The 21,502-nt window shown below is 42.0% G+C and overlaps 1 long non-coding RNA gene across 3 annotated transcripts in view; it reads left to right on the top strand.

The window, feature by feature from the left end:
* Positions 1-21,502, top strand: part of LOC106803850 (uncharacterized) — an 89,139-nt gene that overhangs the window by 4,338 nt on the left and 63,299 nt on the right. For 2 of the 3 annotated variants that reach the window (XR_015550598.1, XR_015550595.1), the window contains 3 exons: positions 3,748-3,823; positions 17,761-17,992; positions 19,167-21,379. This is a non-coding gene — a long non-coding RNA (uncharacterized LOC106803850). Of the gene's footprint in view, positions 1-3,747; positions 3,824-17,760; positions 17,993-19,166; positions 21,380-21,502 lie in introns of those variants that run through there. The other variant, XR_015550597.1, reaches the window with a different exon arrangement.

The raw sequence follows: 21,502 nt of genomic DNA, 5'->3' as shown, positions 1-21,502 counted from the left end.
GTACTTAAAGTAACATGGGGTTGTTTTGTTTACCCTATTTAGGCCAGCAACACACTTATCCTCCTTGCCCACCCAGACTGGAGCAACATTCATTTGTTCTGTCAACACTTATTGAGTGCCTACTGTGTGCCTGATACTGTGATAGATATTAGGGATATAGCAGAATATACACAGTCTCCACCCTCGTGTAGATTACATTCTCATGGGAAAGATGGGTCAATAAACAAGTAAATTGATACATAAAAATATATTTCAGACTGTGATCAATGATAAAGAAAATAAATAGGCTAAATGACAGTAATTGAGACAGACTGTTACATATCTGGTGATCAGGGGTAGCTTCTTTAAAAAGGTGACATTTGAGATGAGACTGGAAGAATGACCCAGCCATGAGAGGAGCCGGGGAAAGAATATTCTAGGCAGAGGGAAGAGTAAGTGCAAAGGCCCTGAAGCCAGAAAGGATTTAGTGTGTTGAAGGAACGGAAGGAGGCAAAGGAGGCTAGAAGGGTCAAGAGATTGGACTCATTCTAAGAGTAGGGAGAAGCCGTTTAACTATTTTAAGAGTGACATCTATCACTCTGTTTTCAAAAAATAAAAAAAATCTCTGTGTGGTAGACAGAATAATGACCCCTGCCAAAGATGTCCATGTACTAATCCCCAGAACCTGTGAATATGTTATTTTATATGACAAAAAGGACTTTGCAAATGTGATTAAGGATTGTGACATAAGGAGATTATCCTGGTGGGTCCAGTATAATTACAAGAGTCCTTATAAGAAAAAGGCAGAAGGGCCAAAGTCAGAGGAAGGAGATGTGATGTTGGAAGCAGGGGTCATAGAGATTTGAAGATGCTATGCTCCTGGCTAGAAGATGGAAGAAGGAACCATTAGCCAAGAAATGTAGGCAGCCCTTAGAGGATCGAAAAGATAGAGGAATAGATTCTCCCCTAAAGTCCTCAAAAAGAACGCAGCCCTGCTGACACCTTGACTTTAGCCCGTGAGACCCATTTTGGGCTTCTGACCTTCAGAATTGTAATATACATCTGTGGTGTTTTAAGCCACTAAGTTTGTGGTAATTTTTTACAGGAGCCATACAAAACCAATACTCCCTGTGTGGAAAGATAAACCAAAAACTAATGAGATTAGTAACTTCCAGGGGTGGATAGGAGCAGGGTAGAGAGGATTGAGGAATGGGAATGGGAAAGTGACACTTTGCTGAGTTTACATTTTGTATATAGTTCTGATTTTTAGAATCATGTTAATATTTCATATACTAAAAAAAATCAAGATCAATATGGACGAAAGGGGGACCCAAAACGGAATGCAAACGGAAACAAAGGAACTTAACTGTATTACAAATGAATAACAACCGCACTGAAGGCGTGGGAGCAGATAACTAACCTAAGTGTTACGGACTGAACTGTGTCTCCTCAAAATTCATATGTTGAAGCCCTAACCCCCGATGTGACTGTATTCGGCAATAGGGTCTTTAAGGACATAATTAAGGTTAAATGAGGTCATAAGGGTGCGGCCCTAAACCAATATGACCAGTGTCCTCGTAAGAAAAGGATACGAGGGATGTGTGTGCACAGAGAAAAGGTCGCATGAGGACACAGTGAGAACGTGGCCATCTACAAGCCAAGGAGAGAGGCTTCGGGAGAAACCAAACCTGCTGACACTTTGATTTTGGACTTCTGGCTTTCAGAACTGTGAGAAATAAATTTCTATTGTTTAAGCCAGCCATCGGTGGTATTTAGTTATGTCAACCCGAGCAGACTAATGCACTAAGTAACTTTGGAAAAGAGTGTTTTGACTATATACTCTAATGTAGTGGTTCTCAAACTTCAGTATGTATCAGTCACCTAGGCTTGTTAGAACTTCAGTTGCTGGTCCCCACCCCCAGAATTTCTGATTCAGTACGTCTAGGTTGGGAATGAAGAATTTGGATTTCTAACAAGTTCCCAGGTGATGCTGATGCTGCCGGTCCAGGGGCCACACTTTGAGAACCACTGTTCTAAAGCTAAAGACAAAAAACCCCAAAAAACCAAAACCAAAAAAAACTATATATAAATACTATACTCTGGTTGGTAGGTTTGTTTTCCATGGGGGTATGGGTTAGCGATTCTGAATCTACTTTATGTATATTCTAGTATCAAGCAAATAAGTAAATATACTGTTAATAATGAGAACCAGATTTTACTCTGTCAGAGGAAGGGGTTACACATAAGGAAAGACAGAAGACCAGTGGTGAGCAGAAGTATCAGTATGAATGCATCATTTTATATACACATACCCACCTACCCCCACAACCCTGCACACTCACACAGAGATAGATATAGAAATAGATATAGTTTGTATATATACATATATTTCCTAGCTCTGCCTGCTGAGAAAGCCTAGAAGCAATGACACCCCAATACCAATGAATATACCTAGCACTCAGATCTTGGTTTTTAAAATATCATTCTCCAAATAAAAGGGACCAGGACTTCTTGGAGAAATGGCTGATTCCGGGGCTGGGGCAGGCAGAGTATAAGATGAGCTTGGAATGTCTTCTGCCGGAAAGAAAGTGCTCATGGAATAATGGGGACATGTCAAAAGGATACAGGAGTCAATTTGAAGGAGTTCCCAATGGCAAAATCTGGGACAATTTAAGCAACAAAATAATGATAGTAATAGATTATAACCCATAGAGTAAAATAGGGATCTACAAGTCCATACTAATATAAAGACATAACTAACTAACTAAATAAATGAGGGAAAAGGGAAAGCACTTGTTTACAGTAGCATTCCAATTAATAAATGTAGAAAGAACAATGGAAATAGGAACTTATTATTTGGCAAGCACCACAGTAATAACTGTTTCAGGCAAGAATCATCAGTGGATACTAAAATTGTACTAGATACTAAAGAATCATCAGTGGATACAAGAATCGTCAATGAGGGATTGACGATGGGGAAAAAGGGGAGAAAGATGATGGTGGCTCAAACTAGTGGGGTGTCGGTGGAGATGGAGAGGGATGGATGAACTCAAGATGCATCTTGGCATCTCTGTGGGAAGGACATTGCACAGGAGGGAATAGAAGGGAGAACATCCTCATTTGAAAAGGAGGTTCACTGGGCATTACCTTCAGATAAAATACAGAACCAGAATAGACCCTGCATGCCTGTAAGTGTTTCCTCTAGATATCGTGGATTCAGAATCCTCTAGTATGTAAGCTGGACTATTTATCACAGAATTTGTATTTTATCTTTTTTTCCCCATAGTTTTTAGTAGTGTTCCTCTCATCCAAGGGAAAATAAGGAAAGGGGCTTTCTTTGGTTCCCTCCTGTGTTACCTTTTCCAAGGACGTCTCTCTCTCTCTCTCTCTTTTTTTTTGGTGAGGAAGATTGGCCCTGAGCTAACATCTGTGCCCATCCTCCTCTACTTTATATGTGGGACGCCGCCACAGCATGGCTTGATAAGCGGTACATAGGTCCACGCCCGGGATCCAAACCTGCAAACCCCAGGCCTCCAAAGTGGAGTGTGCGAACTTAACCACTATGCCAACTGGGGCCAGCCCCAGGACTTTTCTCTTGAGAATCCATCTTTGCCCTTTTCAAGAAGGGGTTTGAATTGTGTTGTTACGCATATTGTGACCTTTACAGAGCCCCATTGGCCGACTTGGGGTTCCACATGATGTGCCCTTCCCTACTTTTAGGTCTTTACCTGGAATACTCTCTTATTAAAATTTTGTCTGTCTTTTAAGGCTCAGCTCAAGAACCACCCCCTCTAAGTTGCCTTCCTGGATTTATTCAGCCCAAAGTTATCCTTATCTTCCCTGGGTAAGTCCTAGTCTTAGTTTATTCCTGTTATTTGGCCACCATTCACTCATTCGAAGTCATACTCATTGCTTTGTACTTATTTGTATTCATGGCTTACATCCTCTACCAGACTTTAAATTCCTTAAGAGTAGGTAATTATGTTGTTCAACTGTAAATGAATTATTTTTTTTCTCATTGTCAGATGCAAAAGAGATTCAACAGTAAAATAAGTTGATAAGTTCCCCTATGTACTTCGAATCTAATCTTTAGTTTCCATTGTTTCTACTGAGGACTTTTCCCGTGAGATGTTGGAGTTACTTTCTTTGTCCCCAGTGATCTCCTTTATAACTTAAAGTGTGTTGTTCTACGGTTTTCTTTTCCATGATCATTGCTTCCAGCAGGGGGAGCTCCTTACTATATATAGGTCAATTTCTTTTTCTTTAGGAGACAAAAGAAAGGAGACTTCATCAGGTAAAATATGAAAGCAATGGAAAAACCAACACTAGGAAGTAGAAACTGAATATCTCCTGGGATTTGACTTGGTCCCAGCACTAGCTGGCTACTCAAATGGCATTTTACTTCTTATAGTGCGTTTTGGTATGATTCTGGCTCATGTATGAAGATTTCTGTCTTCCCAATCTACTTCATTTCTTTCATCTACAAATATATGTTGAGTGTGTATTTTGTATTAGGTATTGTAGATGCTGAGGCTTCATCTTTGAACGAAACAGACCAAGTCCTTGACCTCCTGGAGCTCATATTCATAGGTGGGCAACAGACAATAAAGGAGATAAATAGATAAAATACATAGTCTGTTAGCTAGGGATAAATGCCAAAGAGAAAAAACAATGCAGGGTCTTGTAGGCTATTGTAAGAATTTTGACTTTTTCTCTGAGTGAGATGGGAAGCATTGGGGAATTTTGCGTGGAACAGTGATGTGATCTGACATTATTTTATTTTATTTTATATTTTATTTTATTTTATATTTTATTTTATTTTATTTTGGTGAGGAAGACCAGCCCTGAGCTAACATCTGATGCCAATCCTCCTCTTTTTTTTTTTTTTTGCTGAGGAAGACTGGCCCTGAGCTAACATCCATGCCCATCTTCCTCTACTTTATATGGGACGCTGCCACAGCATGGCTTGACAAGCAGTGTGTCGGTGCATGCCTGGGATCCGAACCGGCGAAGCCCGGGCCGCTGCAGCGGAGCACGCGCACTTAACTGCTTGCGCCACCAGCCCAGCCCCCTGACATATTTTAAAAGGAATGCTCTGGTTATTTTTTGGATAATAAGTTATGAGGGGACAACCTCGGGCCAGGCTGGTAGCAGTGGAATTGGGGAGAAATTATTGGATTTTTGGATATATTTTGAAGGTAAAGCCAACTGGATCTGCTAACAGATAAGATGTGGGATGTGAGAGAAAGAGGAATCAAGGAAAACAGGGTCACCGTGTTGCGCATAACACCGATAGCATTGAATAATATGTGACTGGTGCTCTCTGGAGTTGTGTAACACAGCATTTCTGTTCAGGATGATGCCAAAGTTTTTGTCCTGAGCAGCTGGAAAGATGGAGTTGCCACTAACTGCAGTGGTAAAACTGCCAAGAACAGGGTTGGGAGTATATCAGCAATTCACTTTCGGATATGTTGAATTTGAGATACCAATTAGATATCTAAGTGGAGATGTTGAATAAGCTGTGGGATATATGAGCCTGGCAACCATCAGCATGGTTAGGGCTGGAGATAAACATTTTTGAGTCATAGGCATCTAGATAGTATTTAAAGCTATGAGATGGATACAATCACCAAGAGAGTGAGAGTAGTTAGAGAAGAGAAGGGGGCCGATGAGATAGCCCTGGGGCACTCCCACGTTTAGAGGTTAGAAAGACAATGACGAATAAGCAAAGGAGACTGACGAGATGTGGCCAGTAAGGTAGAAAGAAAACCAGAAGAGAATGGTGTCCTGGAAGCCAAGTGAAGAAGGTGCTTCAAAGAAGAGGGAATGATCAACTAAAAAGAACTTCTGGTTGGCCAAGCAAGATGACGGCTGAGAATTCTCGCTAGAAGTTAGCACATAGAGGTCACTGGTGGTCTTGATAAAAGCTGTTTCAGTGGACAAAATCTTGATTGGAGTGGGTTCAAGAGAGAAGAGGAGGAGAAAAATTGTAGACAGAGAATATAGACAAATCTTTTGAAGAGTTTTGCTGTAAAGAAGAGCAGAGAGGGACAGGCCCCGAGGCATAGTGGTTAAGTTCAGTGCAATCTGCTTTGGTGGCCTGGGTTCACAGGTTTGGATCCTGGGCGTGGACCTACACTGCTTGGCAGCCATGCTGTGGCAGTGACTCACATATAAAGTAGAGGAAGACTGGCACAGATGTTAGCTCAGAGCTAATCTTCCTCAAGCAAAAAAAAGAGGAAGATTGGTGATGGATATTAGCTCAGGGCTAATCTTTCTCAGCAAAAAAAAAAAAACAAAAAGAAGAGCAGAGAAGCGAGACAGTAACTTGAGTGGTGTGTAGGGTCAAGAGAGGGTATTTAGAATGGGAGAAATAGTTGTAAGTTTGCCCCAGGAGCACTCACTGGTTGTTGGAGTTCACTTATTCACATGTGTTTCTTGGCATAGTAGCCAGTAATCCTCAGAGAAGCTAGACGTTGAGGAAGGGGAAGTTGTCAGCAGATTTGAGTGGAACAGACTCTAAGGAAACCCATGAACACCCTTTAATAAAATGGCTTAGAACCTCTGCAGTTAGCAAAAGAGAAAGTATCTCTATGTAGAAAAAATTGGGGCTGTGAGATCCAGTTGTCTCTCTCGCCTACATGGCAATGCCAGCCTCCTTTGCCAACCTTGGAGGGTCTGGCCTCAGTTACACTAAAGAGCCTGTGTGGGTCCTCTTCCAGAAACATTATCTATTGTACAGAAGGGAGAGGAAAAGAAATTCCTACAGATACTGTGAAGATACCTAAACCCCAGGTAGAGTTTGAACCAAGTGGGAAAACTGATGTACAAGTTCAGGCCACAGTTTCACTAATTATTTCCCTGTTCCTTAGCTAGAAGTGGCCTCAGCAGCAGAAGGTGGTGTAGAGCTGCGCTTGCTTCGTACCTTTGTGTTTCAGTAGATGGCTTTGAAAACACATACAAGTTTTACTGGTCTCCCTGTACTATTTGTATTTGAATTTCTTTCCTATTCTCATGTCTTCGAGGCCCAGCTCAAATGTCACCTGTTCTGCAGGGCCTTCTTTGAGCCCCCTCTCAGGCAAAATTAATCATTTCTTCTCTACATTTCCATAGCACTTTTTCTCTTTCTCTCTTCTGGCACATATTACATTGTATTAGAATTGCATATCATTGTAAACGGAAGAGGCAGTGGAGTGTAGCAGAGAAGGGCTCTGGAGCTAGGCTGCTTGGGTTCAAATGGTGATTCTTTCAAGTTGCTTAACCTACTTGTGCCTCAGTTTCTCATCTGTCTCATCTCAATTTAGTAATAATAATGATAATGATAATAATAATGATAGTACTGCCATCATAGGGATTTTGTAAGGATTAAAAAAGTTAATGCGTGTGAAGTACTGAGAACAGTGCCCAGTATGTAGTAAGTGCTCAGTAAGCTTTTGTTATTTGTCTCTGTTCTCCTTGAGGATGAAGACCATGCCTTTATCTTTGTACCACTGATTCCTTAGCCTTGGGCTTGGCACAGAATACTAGGTGCTTAATACATTTTTATGTGAATAAACCAGGTTTCAAATTAATTTAAGTTTGTGTTTAATGGTTTCATATGTGTATAGCCTTTTATCAGCTCACTTATTTATTCCTGTGTACCACTCCATGTTGTGGTTAAGAATGAAGGTTCTAGGGGCTGGCCCCATGGCGTAGTGGTTAAGTTCGGCATGCTCCGCTTTGGTGGCCTGGGTTTGTGGGTTTGGATCCCAGGCACGGACCTACACCACTTGTCAGCCATGCTGTCGTGGCAACACAAGTACAAAAAAAAAATAGAGGAAGATTGGCACAGATGTTAGCCCAGGGCTAGTCTTCCTCAAGCAAAAAAAGAGGAAGATTGGCAACAGATGTTAGCTCAGGGCGAATCTTCCTCAGCAAAAAAACCCCCAAAAAACAAAAAACAAAGAATGAAGATTCTAGATCCTGACTGCTTAGTTTGTATCATTGCTTTGCCACTTATTAACCTCTCAGTGCCTCAGCTTCTTCATCTGGAAAATGAGAAAAAATATAGAAAGTTAAACACAGAGTTACTGAGCATTCAAATGTTAACCATAATTATTATTGATCTTATTGTTAATTAAATGATTTAATGAACACCTACGATGTTCCAGGGACTGTGCTAGACAATAGGGATGCAGAGATGAATAAGGCTTAGATTCTGCTCTAAGAAAACCCATAAGCTAGTGGAGGAGACAAGTGTGAACAAGTCAGTATGTGTAGAGCCTAGCGGAGGAAGGGACCAATTTGACAAGAGGGATCAGTGAGGAGAGAACGGAGGATAGTGAGGTTTTTTTATGGAGGAGGTAAATCTTGAGCTTTGCATGTGTGGGTTGAGGGTCCTGAGATGATAATGTCAAATAAGTATCAAAATCCCTTTTGTGGTTTATCAGAAATGAGTTTTAGAACAGATTTCTCCCATCAGATTTCCTTAACAAGACCCCTCAGCAAGAGGCCCCATCCTGTATTTTGAAACCCACAGAAGCCATTCTGGGCCAACAACAATGCATCTTCAGGCCTACCCAAGTGCACCAAACATGGTTTTAAACAGTTTTCCTTGAGCAAAATTCCTCTTTCCTTTTGTAGTTAAGCCAGAGAGCCCTCACAGGCAGAAGACTGCATTTCAGATGCCTCTGTCCTGCCCTCTCCCTCACTCCCAATGAATTTTCTGAAAAGGTTGGCATTTCTGTTCTTCCCTTCCTCACCCCCACAATCAGGTGAGAAGAAAAATAGAGAATGGCATGTTTTCTAAGAAAAGGCCGAGACCCCTTTCTAGCTCACACTTTATTAATAGAGATCTCTCAGAGATGGTGGGACTGGAGCTATGTTTAAGTTATTGAGATCAAGGACAAGGAGCGGGTAGATGAAAACCTTTGTGTCTTCTCTCTCTTAGAAAACCAATAAAGCCAGTGAAGCTTGTCTTTTTCCCCCAAGTAGTTAACGCGAACAATAGAATTTAGAGTTCCTGGTGTTCCTCTGGAGCTGATTTTGGCAGGTGATAAGCAGCTTATAAAAGGGCTTATTATTTGAGTAGAGCTTTGGCTGCCTGACTTTTAAGATTGATTATTTATTTTGCATGTTGTATAACAGGAGAATTGGGCAATGCTCAGAAGAGACCTTCTGGGTCAGAGAGTAAGGACTTCTCTGACCATCTACTCCCAACAGAACCAGATTCCAGCTGCGGAGTAAGGATCAAGCTTGAATACAGGGACCAGGCCATGGTTTTTGTATAGCCTCAACCACCAGACAGGCTTCTCATTAGGGATTGAACACATCAAAATTTCTATGAAGTCCTAGCCCAAGATAAATATGTGTGTGTATAATTTCTCAAACTTACACTAATAACATGACCTGCCTTTGAAAGAAATGTTTGTAAAGACATATTTTGGTAGTTTGCAATAAGCAGTCATATGTGGGGTCCCTGTCATCTTAATAAGTAGATGCTCTGAAAGGTAGGGCTTTCAGCTGGTTAGAGTGAAAAATAGCCAAGAAGTCTTCCATCCTTTGTGAAGAGTTCCAAGCTGAGGTTGTCGCCAGCCCTTCTGGTTCAAGCTTTAACACGTTATGCCTCCTATGTTATGCTGGCCTTGCTGGCTCACCGAGACAGATCCAGACATTATGCAGGCAATGAATGAGGAAAGTTCCTCTTCTTCCTATTCTAAACTTTAAATTGGGTTGAGCCGGGGCCCACAAGAAATTGAGATGGTCTTGATAGAGAGAAACTTAGTTGTGTCTCCTTTTTCATTTTTCTCTTGTTTGGTTTTTATGGGAACCTGAATTTATGAGAAAGTTCTGTTTATAGAGGCTATAAGACAGCATTTGTGTCCAGTGATGTTAGTAAAATGGGAAGTAGCAGGAGGTGATAGGTGCCTAGGAAGAGATTTCATGAGCTATTGAACAAATTTTGGATGCTGTATGATATTTTGAAGACACGCATCTTGGAAGAGGTAGCCTTTACACTTGAAGTTACTGTTTTAGGAAGAAGCATTCTCCCTCAGAGACAGTGTTTTATTGAAGAAAGTCTTGGGAAACATGTGAAATCCAATCATCCTCACAGAGTTTATAAGTGTGACCAGGTTCATTTCTCGCGCTAAAGTCTCTGGCATTCTGGATGGGCCACTGCTTTGGCTTCTGTATTAGTCAGAATAGGCTAGATGCTGATGCAGTAGCAAACAACACAGGTTTATTTGTTGCTCGCGTAAATAAAGTTTGATGCAGACTGGTTGGCCCCCTTCTATCTTGCAGCAATGCCATCTGTAACACGTGACCTCCAAGCAAACCATGGCTGAGAAAAAGACAGCTGGGAGCCCACATGGCTTAATTGCCTCATCCCAGAAGTGACACACATCACTTCTGCACATATTTCAGTGGCAAAAACAAATCACTTCGCCCCAATCTAACTGCAAGGGAGACTGGGATATGTAGAGTCATAGCTGGTATATTTGGTTGCTATTAACAGGCTCTGCTATATTCCCTGGGTACTGACTGACCATGAACTTCCACTCTCAGGGAGTGTATGAGTGATGCTGATTTTCTAATTCTGTAACAGACTGCACTGTGAACACCAAGCCACCTCTTCAGTCTGATGGAAGTGCTTGCTTTATCTAAGCAGAGGGGACAGGACAGGCAGTACCCACCTGTTCATCAGTTACAGTCCTTTTCCTCCCTCATTATTTACCATGAAACACACATTCTCCCTTCTGCTTCTATCCTAAGAGTCATGCTCTTATGAACATAAGAATTGCCCCCAGGTCAAACACCTTTGTAACTCTAGTCCCAGGTTCTAGGTCTGACTAGAGCTGCAGGAGTGTGTGATAAAGTGTGAGAGTTATTCTATATGAAGTTGATCTCACAAGATTGGGACAGGCTGTCCGTGTCTGTAGTGGTCTTAGTGCCCCAGAGTTGATTCACTGTAAATTAATTTATAGGGAACTCTCTGACAAGACTGAGTGAGCATAATTCCCCAGTGTCCATGAGTATCACTGTGAGAGGGAACTTACTCTCTTACCAAAGCTGAGTTCTTGATAGTTGAGGTGGTCTTTCTCCCAGGAGAAGGGTGACCAGTGGAGCCATTTCCAGATTTCTCACTAGAAGTGAAGACCAAATTGCCAGAAGGGACCTGAGAGGTAAAAAGTGATTGGTTGCTCCTGACCTGACTCATAGTGTTGAACTCAACCATAACCAGTAGAATATACTAGAGTATATGTATATGTGTGGATCTATATGTGTATATGTGTGTGTATGTGTGTATATATATATAAATCCTGTGGTACTTGGTGACTTTGGTTGCCCAGCCCTTGCAACAATTTGCTTCATCATTGTTATTGTTTTCCCTTTGAATGTTGGGCATGAGCAAACTAAGGAAATAACATACTTTTACTGCCTTTAGTGTCTTCCATAGGAAAGAAGTGGCTGGAGTCAGTGTAGATCAACCTGAGGAGTGCAAATCTGCTAGACTTGCAGCTCAGCTTCCTTGCCTCTGGCATATATACCTTTCTGAAGGGTAGGCCCTAAACCAGACACAAGTAAGTTATCCACAGAGTGGCTGGTTGGCTGATTAGCTGGTTAGCTTAGAAGGGTGGGAGGGGCAGAAATGTAAGGAGGTGGGGGGTGAGGAAGAGCTGTATTTGACTTTCCCTCCTTTGGCTTTATTGCTGTACTCTGTGTGGGTCTTGTTATCTTGAATCTAGATGAGACTCACCCAAATAGTCAATTCTTAAGTATAAATCACATCCCCATATGGAATCACTGACAGACTCATTACGGTTAAAAGATTTTTAAGACCCAGCTGCAGCATTCCCTGCAGTTGGAGTTTACCGTTTAAATTTATTTCACATATGTAAGTATTATGTGCTTTATAATGTGTTCTTAATTGTTTCTCAGTTATTCCAGATTGAACCACTTTGAAACATTTCTTTACGTAATCTTTTAATTCTGGTTGGGAAAACATTGTTTGATGGTTGCTGTTTACATTTCCCCTTTCTTTCCCAGTAACAAAATTACGGGTCTTCAGTTTGACATTCCTGTCTTGCTCTTCTATCTCATATCCCTTCTGTTGGTTGCCACTTTCCTCACTAAGTTGTCTCCCCTCCCCAACTTCAAATCCTTCAAAGCTGTTTCCTCTTTTCCGTATCTTTGGTTTGAGATGTGTGTGATTTCTAGTAAAACTTTTAAGTAATCGAAGATATTTAACTTTTAGCCAGTTAGAATCTCTCAGACTTATGTGATCTTTCCAAGGACTTCAAAGTAATTCATCTTAAAAACTAAAATACTCCATCGTAGTACTTTGTTTATCATCTCCAATATCTGGAAAGTAGGTAGGGGCAAGTTTTACCCCACCTATTTTAAGAATGGTCAAATCAAGGTGCAGAGATGATAAATAACTTGTCCATTATTGTAATCCTGCTGGTTGTTTGATGTCCAGACCAAAATAATCAAATGATGGCCTGTGGATTTTGCATCATTACCTCTATCCTGGGCTAAAAGTGACACTGGGACAGGCTGAGGGAGACTGCTCTGCGTTGTGTGGGGGTTAGTGGTCTGGCAGAGGCAGAGCTCTGGGGTCAGAGGTCCTCAGAAGGCAGGGACCCCAGCATCTAGGCAACCCCTCTTTTATATCCTGTGCACAGCTGGGCCTTTGGGGCCTGCTGTAGCTCTCCCAGCAGAACCCTGTGGTAATCCTTGCCTATAGAAGATGTAGACACAGTGGGGATTTAGCTGTCAATAATGTTATAGACAATAGAAATTTTTAAGTGTTGCTTCTTAAAGTAACTGATGGCTGAGGATGGGAGGGAGAACGGCCTTCTCTGCAGCTTATCAAAGGAAGCAATGACTGTGAAAGTGGTTTCTAAATTGTAAAAATGTAGAACACGTGATGGCTATTGCTATTACAGTGTAAATCACATGTGTTGCTTTTCTCCCAAGATTTTTAAGAAAGACCTCAAAAATCTCAAGTATTGCTACAGTTAAGAAACTTCAAAATTCATCTTATTTAGCTTACTTTTGATTTGTGCATTTTTTTTGCTTGAAGGTAGAGCCCTTGGCTTATTTATCATTTTCCCCCAACTTCATTGAGGTATAATTGGTATACAAAAAACTGCAAATAATTAATATATATAATTTGGTGAGTTTGGACACGTGGATGGACCTAGAAGACATTCTGCTAAGTGAAATGAGTCAGTCACAGAAGGACAAATACTGCGTGATTCTTCTTGTATAAGGCCTCTAAAATAGTCAGAGGTATAGAAGTAGACAGTAAGATGGTGATTATCAGGGGACGGGGGGACAGGGGTATGCGGGTTGTTGTTCAATGAGTATCAAGTTAGAGTTATACAACACAAAATGAGTAAGTTCCAGAGATCTGCTGTACAACAGAGTCCTATAGTTAACAATAAGGTATTGTGTACTTAAAAATTGATCAGTGCATTTTTTATGTCATTTTGTTTCCTTCAGGATCTGCCTAAGCATGAGAAATCACCTTTTTAATTTCCTTAGCGCTTCACAGTTCTGGGGACAGTGCAGAGATGCTCCTCTGTTGGAGATTAGAGCAGATTCCCAAGCCAATGTTGCCCCTGCTTTGTCAGCACTTCATATCTGAAAGAGGAATCTGGCATGGCCTCATGTTTATTCTTAGTTATTCTTCCCAATTTTCTGTCACTCACAGCTATCTGAGCCAGGGAGTTGGTGTGGGGACAGGGGATTTTGAGGCCTGGCCTGATCCCAGGCAGATATTTAGTAGCACAGCACTTAACCCTAGGCCAGGCTTCTGGCACCTTCTGTTCTCTGGAAATTTGCCCCAAACCTGGAAGGAAGAAATAGCTGCAAACTCCCTCAAACACACAAGATAGCACTAAAGCCACAAACTTGATTTCCCAGGCCTTTTCTAGTGCCTTGTTTATAACCTAGCTCTGATGAGTTTTGTAATCTGGTTTCCTAGCCGTACAGATTAGAGCAACAGGAAGAGATACTGGAGTGGGGGCTGGGGGGAAGAAGCTCAGACAAACTGACAGGGGAAGTGCCCACTGAAGGCCTGATATCCTGAAAAGAGACAGAAAAACAAAATAGCATAACATAATAAAGGATGTTGATTCTGATTACCCTGAGTTAGCTGGAAAAAGATTCGAGTGGGTTAAGAAATCTGGGAAGCATGTAACTTATACATGTATATTTGATGTCATCCAAAATACTGTTTACAAGTTTTGGTGTTTAAAGGATAAGATTCTCTTATCTGTCCAAATCCAGTTATTTCTAACTCTACCATATCTCACCTAAACCAGAATTATGAGCTATTTCCTGTAATGACAATATAATGCTTTTTTATAATAAGGATTTGAAGCCCTGAGAGGGGCTGAAACTAACACTCATTTTGTGAGAGTGATTCAGGCATTGAGTAAGAATGTGACTTGAATGCTGAATTCATTTATTCTCTGATTTGGTACTCAGAGAGAGTCACATTTTAAACTTTACCGAGGCACCCTCAACTGCCCATAGGCTTTTTCTCATATTTCTTCCATTGGCTTAGGAGCCACCTGTGATCCTCTGTGGAAGCCTGAGCTGTGTGGGGACGCAGCTCAAGGCTTGGGGTCCCAAACAGGAAGTGACTTCAGTCCTCAGAGGAGTCACTGCCAGCTTGTCGCCTGGGTTCACTGTGCTGATGAACCAGCCTAGCCTATTCGTCACCTCTGAGTCAGAAGTCTGGGCAAGGCACAGAGGCTGGTGTGGAGATTCCAGTCTGGCAGCCAGTCCTGTTCGCATGGCCATGAGCTTTGTGACCGGCTGCTGTGAACTGGCAGGCCTTGGGTGGGAGGTGATGCTGGTTGGGCCAGGGCTTTCTGCTGCCGTCATATGCATCTGAATTACTTCCCTCCTTCTGCTGGTCGATTAATAGTCTGGCCACGGACCTCTGCCAGCAGGAAGCTCTGTTTTGTTCACTCCTCCCTGACCCCCCACTCCACGACACAGTATGATTGACTTAGCTCAAAGCCAAGAGGCAATGAGGCTGCAGAGCCCGTAAAGCAGTCAGAAACATGTCTCACTTAGTCCTTGTAATTGCAATGCCTTGGCTTGGCCTTTGCTGCCCTTCCCTGTACTGGCCCTTAACACGTTTCACGGAGGGATGCTTGCTAATTGGGAAATTTACTACATCCGCCTTCTTTGGGGATGATTCCTGTGGTGGTAGAACTACTAAATAGGGCACTAAAATGGGGTAGAGTGCTGGACTGGGAATCAGGAAATCAGGAAAACTGGGTCCTGGTCCTGGATCAGCTGTGGACGGCTGTGTGATCTTAGATCTCTTATTCATCTGCCAGAGGGGGAGGGGGCGGTGGTTGCATTCCATGATCTCTAAGGTCTAAGCGCTAAACCTTCCATTCTCTTTCCCTGAAATATTTTGGTTCCTTTCTGAAAACATCTTTTCTTTTCCTCAGTATCCATGTCTCCCTTCACCTGAGTCTCTCTTTTGGTGAAGTAGGTATTACTTTCTTTTGAAAGCTGCCCTGGGAATATGGAAAGATTGTATTAGAATTGCATGAGTTCTGGGAGTTTTGGTTTTGGGACTGATGTATGGAATTCAGGATTAATAGAGTTATTGTAGTCCCATCTGGAATTTTAATCACTGAATCACAGGGAGATCAGATCAGCCCAGATAACCGTCCATGACACAGTGAGATTTGGAACTAGACATCACAGCCTCAGTTTACTCTCTTGCAAATGACTTGAGTGGGTACAGAAGGAATATGCTGTGCCATCACCTCTCATCCTTAGCAGTGCCCAGAAAAAGTAGGGAGAGGCTAGAAAGGGTGTGTCAACAAACTTGGACACGGACACCAGACAAATGGCAGACTTTATTAACTGCCCAGTGTTTGGTGACTGAGCCAGGCGTTATGGAGCGGGGAGACTAAGAGGACAGCTTTCTACAAACAAACACTGCCTGTTCTTACTTTTGGGCCTACATCAAGTTATTTCTCTAACTGGCGTGCCCTCCTTCTCTTAGCTTATTCAAAGTCCTACCCATCCAGCAAGTTTCACCTCTTCCATTAAGTTAGCAAACTTTTACTGAGAACCTCCCAGTTAACCCAGCCCTGTTTGAGGGGTACAAAGATAAATAAAGGCTAGTCCCTATCCTCAGGCTGACTGTTCTATATTGTCCTGCTTGGGTCATTGTTGCTTCGTGTATGTTCCTTTTTCCTCTCCAGCTAAAACTTAAGCTCCTTGAGGGCAAAGGCTGTGTTTCAGGGGTCCCACAACCACTCGAAGTTGAGTGATTCACTAGAAGGACTCACAGGACACAACAGCAGGTTTTACTCACAGCTAAGGTTTATTACAGCAAAGGATACAGAGAAAGGCAACAGGAAAAATATATGCATCGCTCAGGCACAGGCTTTTGAGTCCGTCCCCATCCAGGGCCACACAGGAGCAGCTAGAAGCAAACTACCGGGACACCTGTGACGTGTCTCTGCCCAGGAAAGCCCACACAAGTTTCAGGGTCAGAGGCTTTTATGAACTGAAACTCAGGATGCCAACATCGAAACCAGATACATCATGAATCTTGTTAAATAATCCTGAGAAGTCCTGATGAGCTGGTACAACATGCCCCATTGCTCTGGACATATGAAACATCATAATCAATCAGAGACATAAAGAACCTTCTGAGGGCCATATTCCCAGGGGTAGGTCTAGGGTCAATTATGATTCCAGGCTCCCCTGGAGACATGCAAGGACTGATGAACTAGACCTGTTAACTCTTTCTTCCAAACTGTGCTTACACCTTTCATGTATCCTCTCAGAATGCTTAGCCTGGCGTAACACAAGACCTGACCTCTCTGAGCTCAAGACTTATATATATATTTTACTATCTACTTACCATGTCCAGTCGCACGGATACTAGTACCTCACTGTTTCAAAATCTGAACTCGAATTCTGCCCCCTTACCCTCCTCTTCTCATCTCAGTAACCGTCAGCATCGGTTCACTATTGTTCAAGCCCCCAAATCTGGGTGTTACCCTTGATTCTCCTCTTCCTCTCCTCCCACAGCCAATCAGTAATTCCTATTGATTCTAACTCTGAGGCATATTCCAAATGTGACCATCTCTCATTCTCTCAACTCCCCTAGTCTAAACCACCATCATCTTTCGCCTGGATTACTTCCTTCTAAATGTTTCTATTTGCCTCCCCTTTGGCCTGTTCTCCACTCACCACTCAGAGTGATCCTTCAAAATGTGTACCAGATTGTGTCACTCCCCACTATTCACAACCTCCAATGGCTTCTCAACATGCTTGAATTAAAAGTCAAACATTTCACTCCCCTGCTCACTCATCATGCTCTACTCTCAGTCTCAGTGAGTGAGTCTGTTTACTCCTCATGGGATATTCCTTCTCCCAGGACTGTTCTTCCCCTAACTCTTCAAATGCTTGGATCCTTCTCATCCTTTACGTTTACTTCCACTGTCAGCCCCTCAAGAAGATCTTCTCGACCACCCTATCTAAGGTAGCCTTGCCCCTCCCTTCATCTGAAACCATGATTATTTATTTGTTGATATATTTGTTGTCACTCAACACTGACTAGAATGTAAGCTCGTGAGAGAAGATCCTTTTCTGTCTTGTCCACAATGATATCCCCAGCACCTAGCACTTTGCCAGAATCAGAGTAGGCATTCAAGAAATAGTTGTTGAGGAATGTAGTAGATAATTAATAAATAATCAGTATTTGATTACTTAAAAGTGATGAACTTGTCTCTGCCCTTAAAGGTTTACATTCTACTGAAGAGTTGAGTGGAAAAAGGCAAAATATACAGAAAACTTTTCTGTGCTTTCCGGTACCCAACATAGGACATATCAGCATTCTGGACAGAAGAAACCAACAAGCAACAGAGAGGCCACCTCGAGCAGCTAGAATCTCTCCAGCCCAGTGTTCTGTTTGATGGGCTTCTAGGGGCTGTTTGAAGGGAGATACCAGCAGCCTGGAAATTCCAAATGGAAGGCAAGGATCATGGGCAGTTCATGTCTTCTCCAGGGTAGTGATGGTGGTGTTTTTGCCAGAGCAGCACCCACAGTATGCTTGCACGGTGCTCCTGGCTTTTTCAGAGCCTGCCTGGCTTTATGGGTCTCGAGATCCTGTGGACTGTCTAATATTGTTTAATAAATTTCCTTTTTACTTAAACTAGTCAGAGTGGATTCTGTAGTTTGCAACTAAGAACTCTGACCTATCTAATAGGTTGTGAAAAAGAAAAGATGGAAAATCAGAATCCTGACTTGTAAGCTTCAATGGAAAATGTTAAAATTATATTGACAAGGGAAACATTACTTTAAAACTGAACCAATACATGTAACTATATCAAAGTGATATGCTAAGTTTGAGGCAGAGTAATTTATTTACTCAGGTGACTGGGGAAATTGTATATGTTTTTTTTTGTGTGTGTGTGAGGAAGATCAGCCCTGAGCTAACATCCATGCTAATCCTCCTCTTTTTGCTGAGGAAGACCGGCTCTGAGCTAATATCTATTGCCAATCCTCCTCCTTTTTTTTCCCCAAAGCCCCAGTAGATAGTTGTATGTCATAGTTGCACATCTTTCTAGTTGCTGTATGTGGGACGTGGCCTCAGCATGGCCGGAGAAGCGGTGCGTCGGTGTGCGCCCAGGATCCAAACCCGGGCCGCCAGTAGCGGAGCGTGTGCACTTAACCGCTAAGCCACGGGGCCGGCCCTGTATATGTTTTTATGTGTCTGTAAAGCACCATTTAAAAAAAAAATGAGAATTTGCTTTTTTAAGTTATATGCTATTATAATCCAGTGTAATTTTTATTACGAGTATATCAGTTACTGAGTGAAAGAGACAAAATATTTTAAAAAGGCAAAACTAAACTCTAGTGTTTAAGGTTGCAACTTGGGTGATAAAACTATAAAGAAAAGCAAGGAAGGAATTACTATAAAAGTCACCACAGTGGTTAATTTTGGGATGGGATACGTGTCAGGCTTCTGAGTTCTATTTCTTGACCTAGATGATAATAAAAAGGTATTTACTTTATAATACTCTATTAATATATGCAGCATTCTATATGTCATATTTTGCAATTAAAAATGGTTAAAAAATAAATGTATCAACTACTCGAATGCGAATTGTTTTTATGCAGATGTCCCCTGTGTGTTTTCATTTCAGGATCCCTCAAGACTTCATTATGGATTTTGTCTCTGGGAACACGTGAGTTTCTGTATAAGTTTAAGAGAGTTAGCTTAAAATGTGTATCATCCCTTATAATCGAATTCATACAAATGGAAGCAAAATACCATTTTTCCCTTTCAAATTGGCAGAGACTTAAAAAAAAACGTCATTACTCAGTGTTGGTGAAAGTATGAAGAGATGGGTACTTATGTGCCCTGCTGGTAGAACTGTAAATGATCACAACCTTTCTAGAAAACCGTTTTGCAGTCTGTAACACGGGCCTAAAAAATGTTCATGCCCTTTTACCCAGTAAACTCAATTCTAGGAAATTTATGTTAAGGAACTGATCAGAGATGTACACGAAGATATATGTGCAAGGATGTTCCTTGCAGCAGTTTCATAATAGTGAAATCTTGGAAACAGCATCAATGTTTAACACTAGAGAAAGAGTACCATCAAAAGATGAAATATCATGTAGCTATCAGTATGGATGGTTTTGAATATAGGCACATAGAATAATGATGATGATGATGATGGCCAACATTTATTGATTTGCCAGGGACTACTAAACCTCCTTACATAAATTACATAAATTCTCTCATCTTTGCAACAACACTTTACCACATAATCTTAAACTATAGTTTACAGTTTCCAACACATTCAGGACTACAGTTATTCTCATATTGCAGATAAGAAAACTGAGGTTCAGGGGCCGGCCCAGTGGCATAGCGGTTGAGTTCGCACGTTTGGCTTTGGCGGCCTGGGGTTCCACAGTTCAGATCCTGGGCGTGGACCTACTCACCACTTATCAAGTCGTGCTGGGGCGACATCCCACATAGAAGAGCTACAGCTCTACAACTATGATGCACAACTATGTACTGGGGCTTTGGGGAGGAAGAAAAGAGGAAAAAGAGGAAGATTGGTAACAGATGTTAGCGCAGGGCCAATCTTCCTCAAAAAAAAAAAGAAAGAAAACTGAGGTTCAGAAAGGTTATATAACTTGCCCAAGGTCACACTGTAAGTAAACAATAAAGCCAGGGCTTGAATCCAGGCCTGAATACTCCAAATTTACATAAAGGCTGTTAATAGTAATCTTTAGGTGATTGGATTATAGTGATTTTCATTTTCTACTTTAGATTTTCCTTTATGCTCTTAATTTTATACAGTAACCACTTATCAATTTAAAATCAGAATAAAAACAGTAGCTCCTCCCAGATAGTCCTGCCACACAGAGATACACTGACTCCTGCTGGAAGTGTCCAGGAATGAGGGTAGGGCCAATGGTCTTGAGGCAGGAAATACTAAATAGTTTCCTTGGGCGTGGCTTCCCTTGCTCCATGACTAGTCCAGGTTTTTCCTAAGAACACTGCCACCTAACTACAGACTGTAAAAGCAGCTGCCTAGGTTTGGGTTCCTTGTTTCTGTGCAAGTAGAATCTTGCTGAGGAAGGGAATGGCATATGGGCAGTGACGAAGGGCGAGAACTGCCTGCTTTCTGAATTTCCTACTAAAATTGCCTACATAAATTTCTGTGTTTTGCACTGCTTGCCTCATAGCTGGGTATTATGCAACAAGAGTTCTGGTTTGGCACCTCTTGTATGCTTCTCTACCACCTCTGCCTCCATACCAGGGGTCAGGTAGCCTCCTTCTGGCTCTGATTCGGCGGCAACCTTGGTTAGTCCAGGAGAACTTGTGGCTCATCAGAGCTTTGTACTATTTCCATAAGTATATCAGCTACTCCACCTTCCACCTGATCACAACCAGTCTTTTCCCCAAACTTAGATCTTTTGAGGGAATATGAGGCAAGAGAATGCAGCAGACTCAGTGTGACTTCTTCTCTAGGCCTGGGAAAACTTACTCAATACTCCTGCCTTACTAAGAAGAAATCAGTATATGAAAGAAAGATACTCAGGGAGTTTGTCCCAGGGTTAACTGAGAGACATGGAAATGAAACCTAGCTCTCCTGCTTCTTAGGCCCCCCTATGCTGTCTATATTTAGCCAAGTTGCCTTGAGCCTTGTCCACCTTGTCTGAAAGCCAAAGTAGGCACACAGTTTGCTCATAAACATTCCTGTGCTTGCCAGCTCACGCCAGCCAACCATTTAGATGTTGGTTTTAAAATGCGAGCCTCCCCTTGCACCCAGCTCCTAGGGCCTGCAGGGAATAAACACTAAGGGATCAACAGCCTGAGTTTTTCCCAAAGCCAAGTGACCTCAGCCAAACGCCCTAAAATGAAAGGCGTGTCTCTTACTGCTTCATCTTGGCAGGGCTCAGCGAATGACTCCCTCTCAAACCCACTGTTCCTAGTCACAGTTCTTTGAGTGTGTTGACCTAC

Source organism: Ceratotherium simum, chromosome X (assembly GCF_057802395.1).
Source record: "Ceratotherium simum simum isolate JZ-2026a chromosome X, ASM5780239v1, whole genome shotgun sequence".
Taxonomy (NCBI): Eukaryota; Metazoa; Chordata; class Mammalia; order Perissodactyla; family Rhinocerotidae; genus Ceratotherium; species Ceratotherium simum.
Note: the sequence above shows the minus strand (reverse complement) of the source record. Positions and strands in the feature narration are given on the sequence as shown.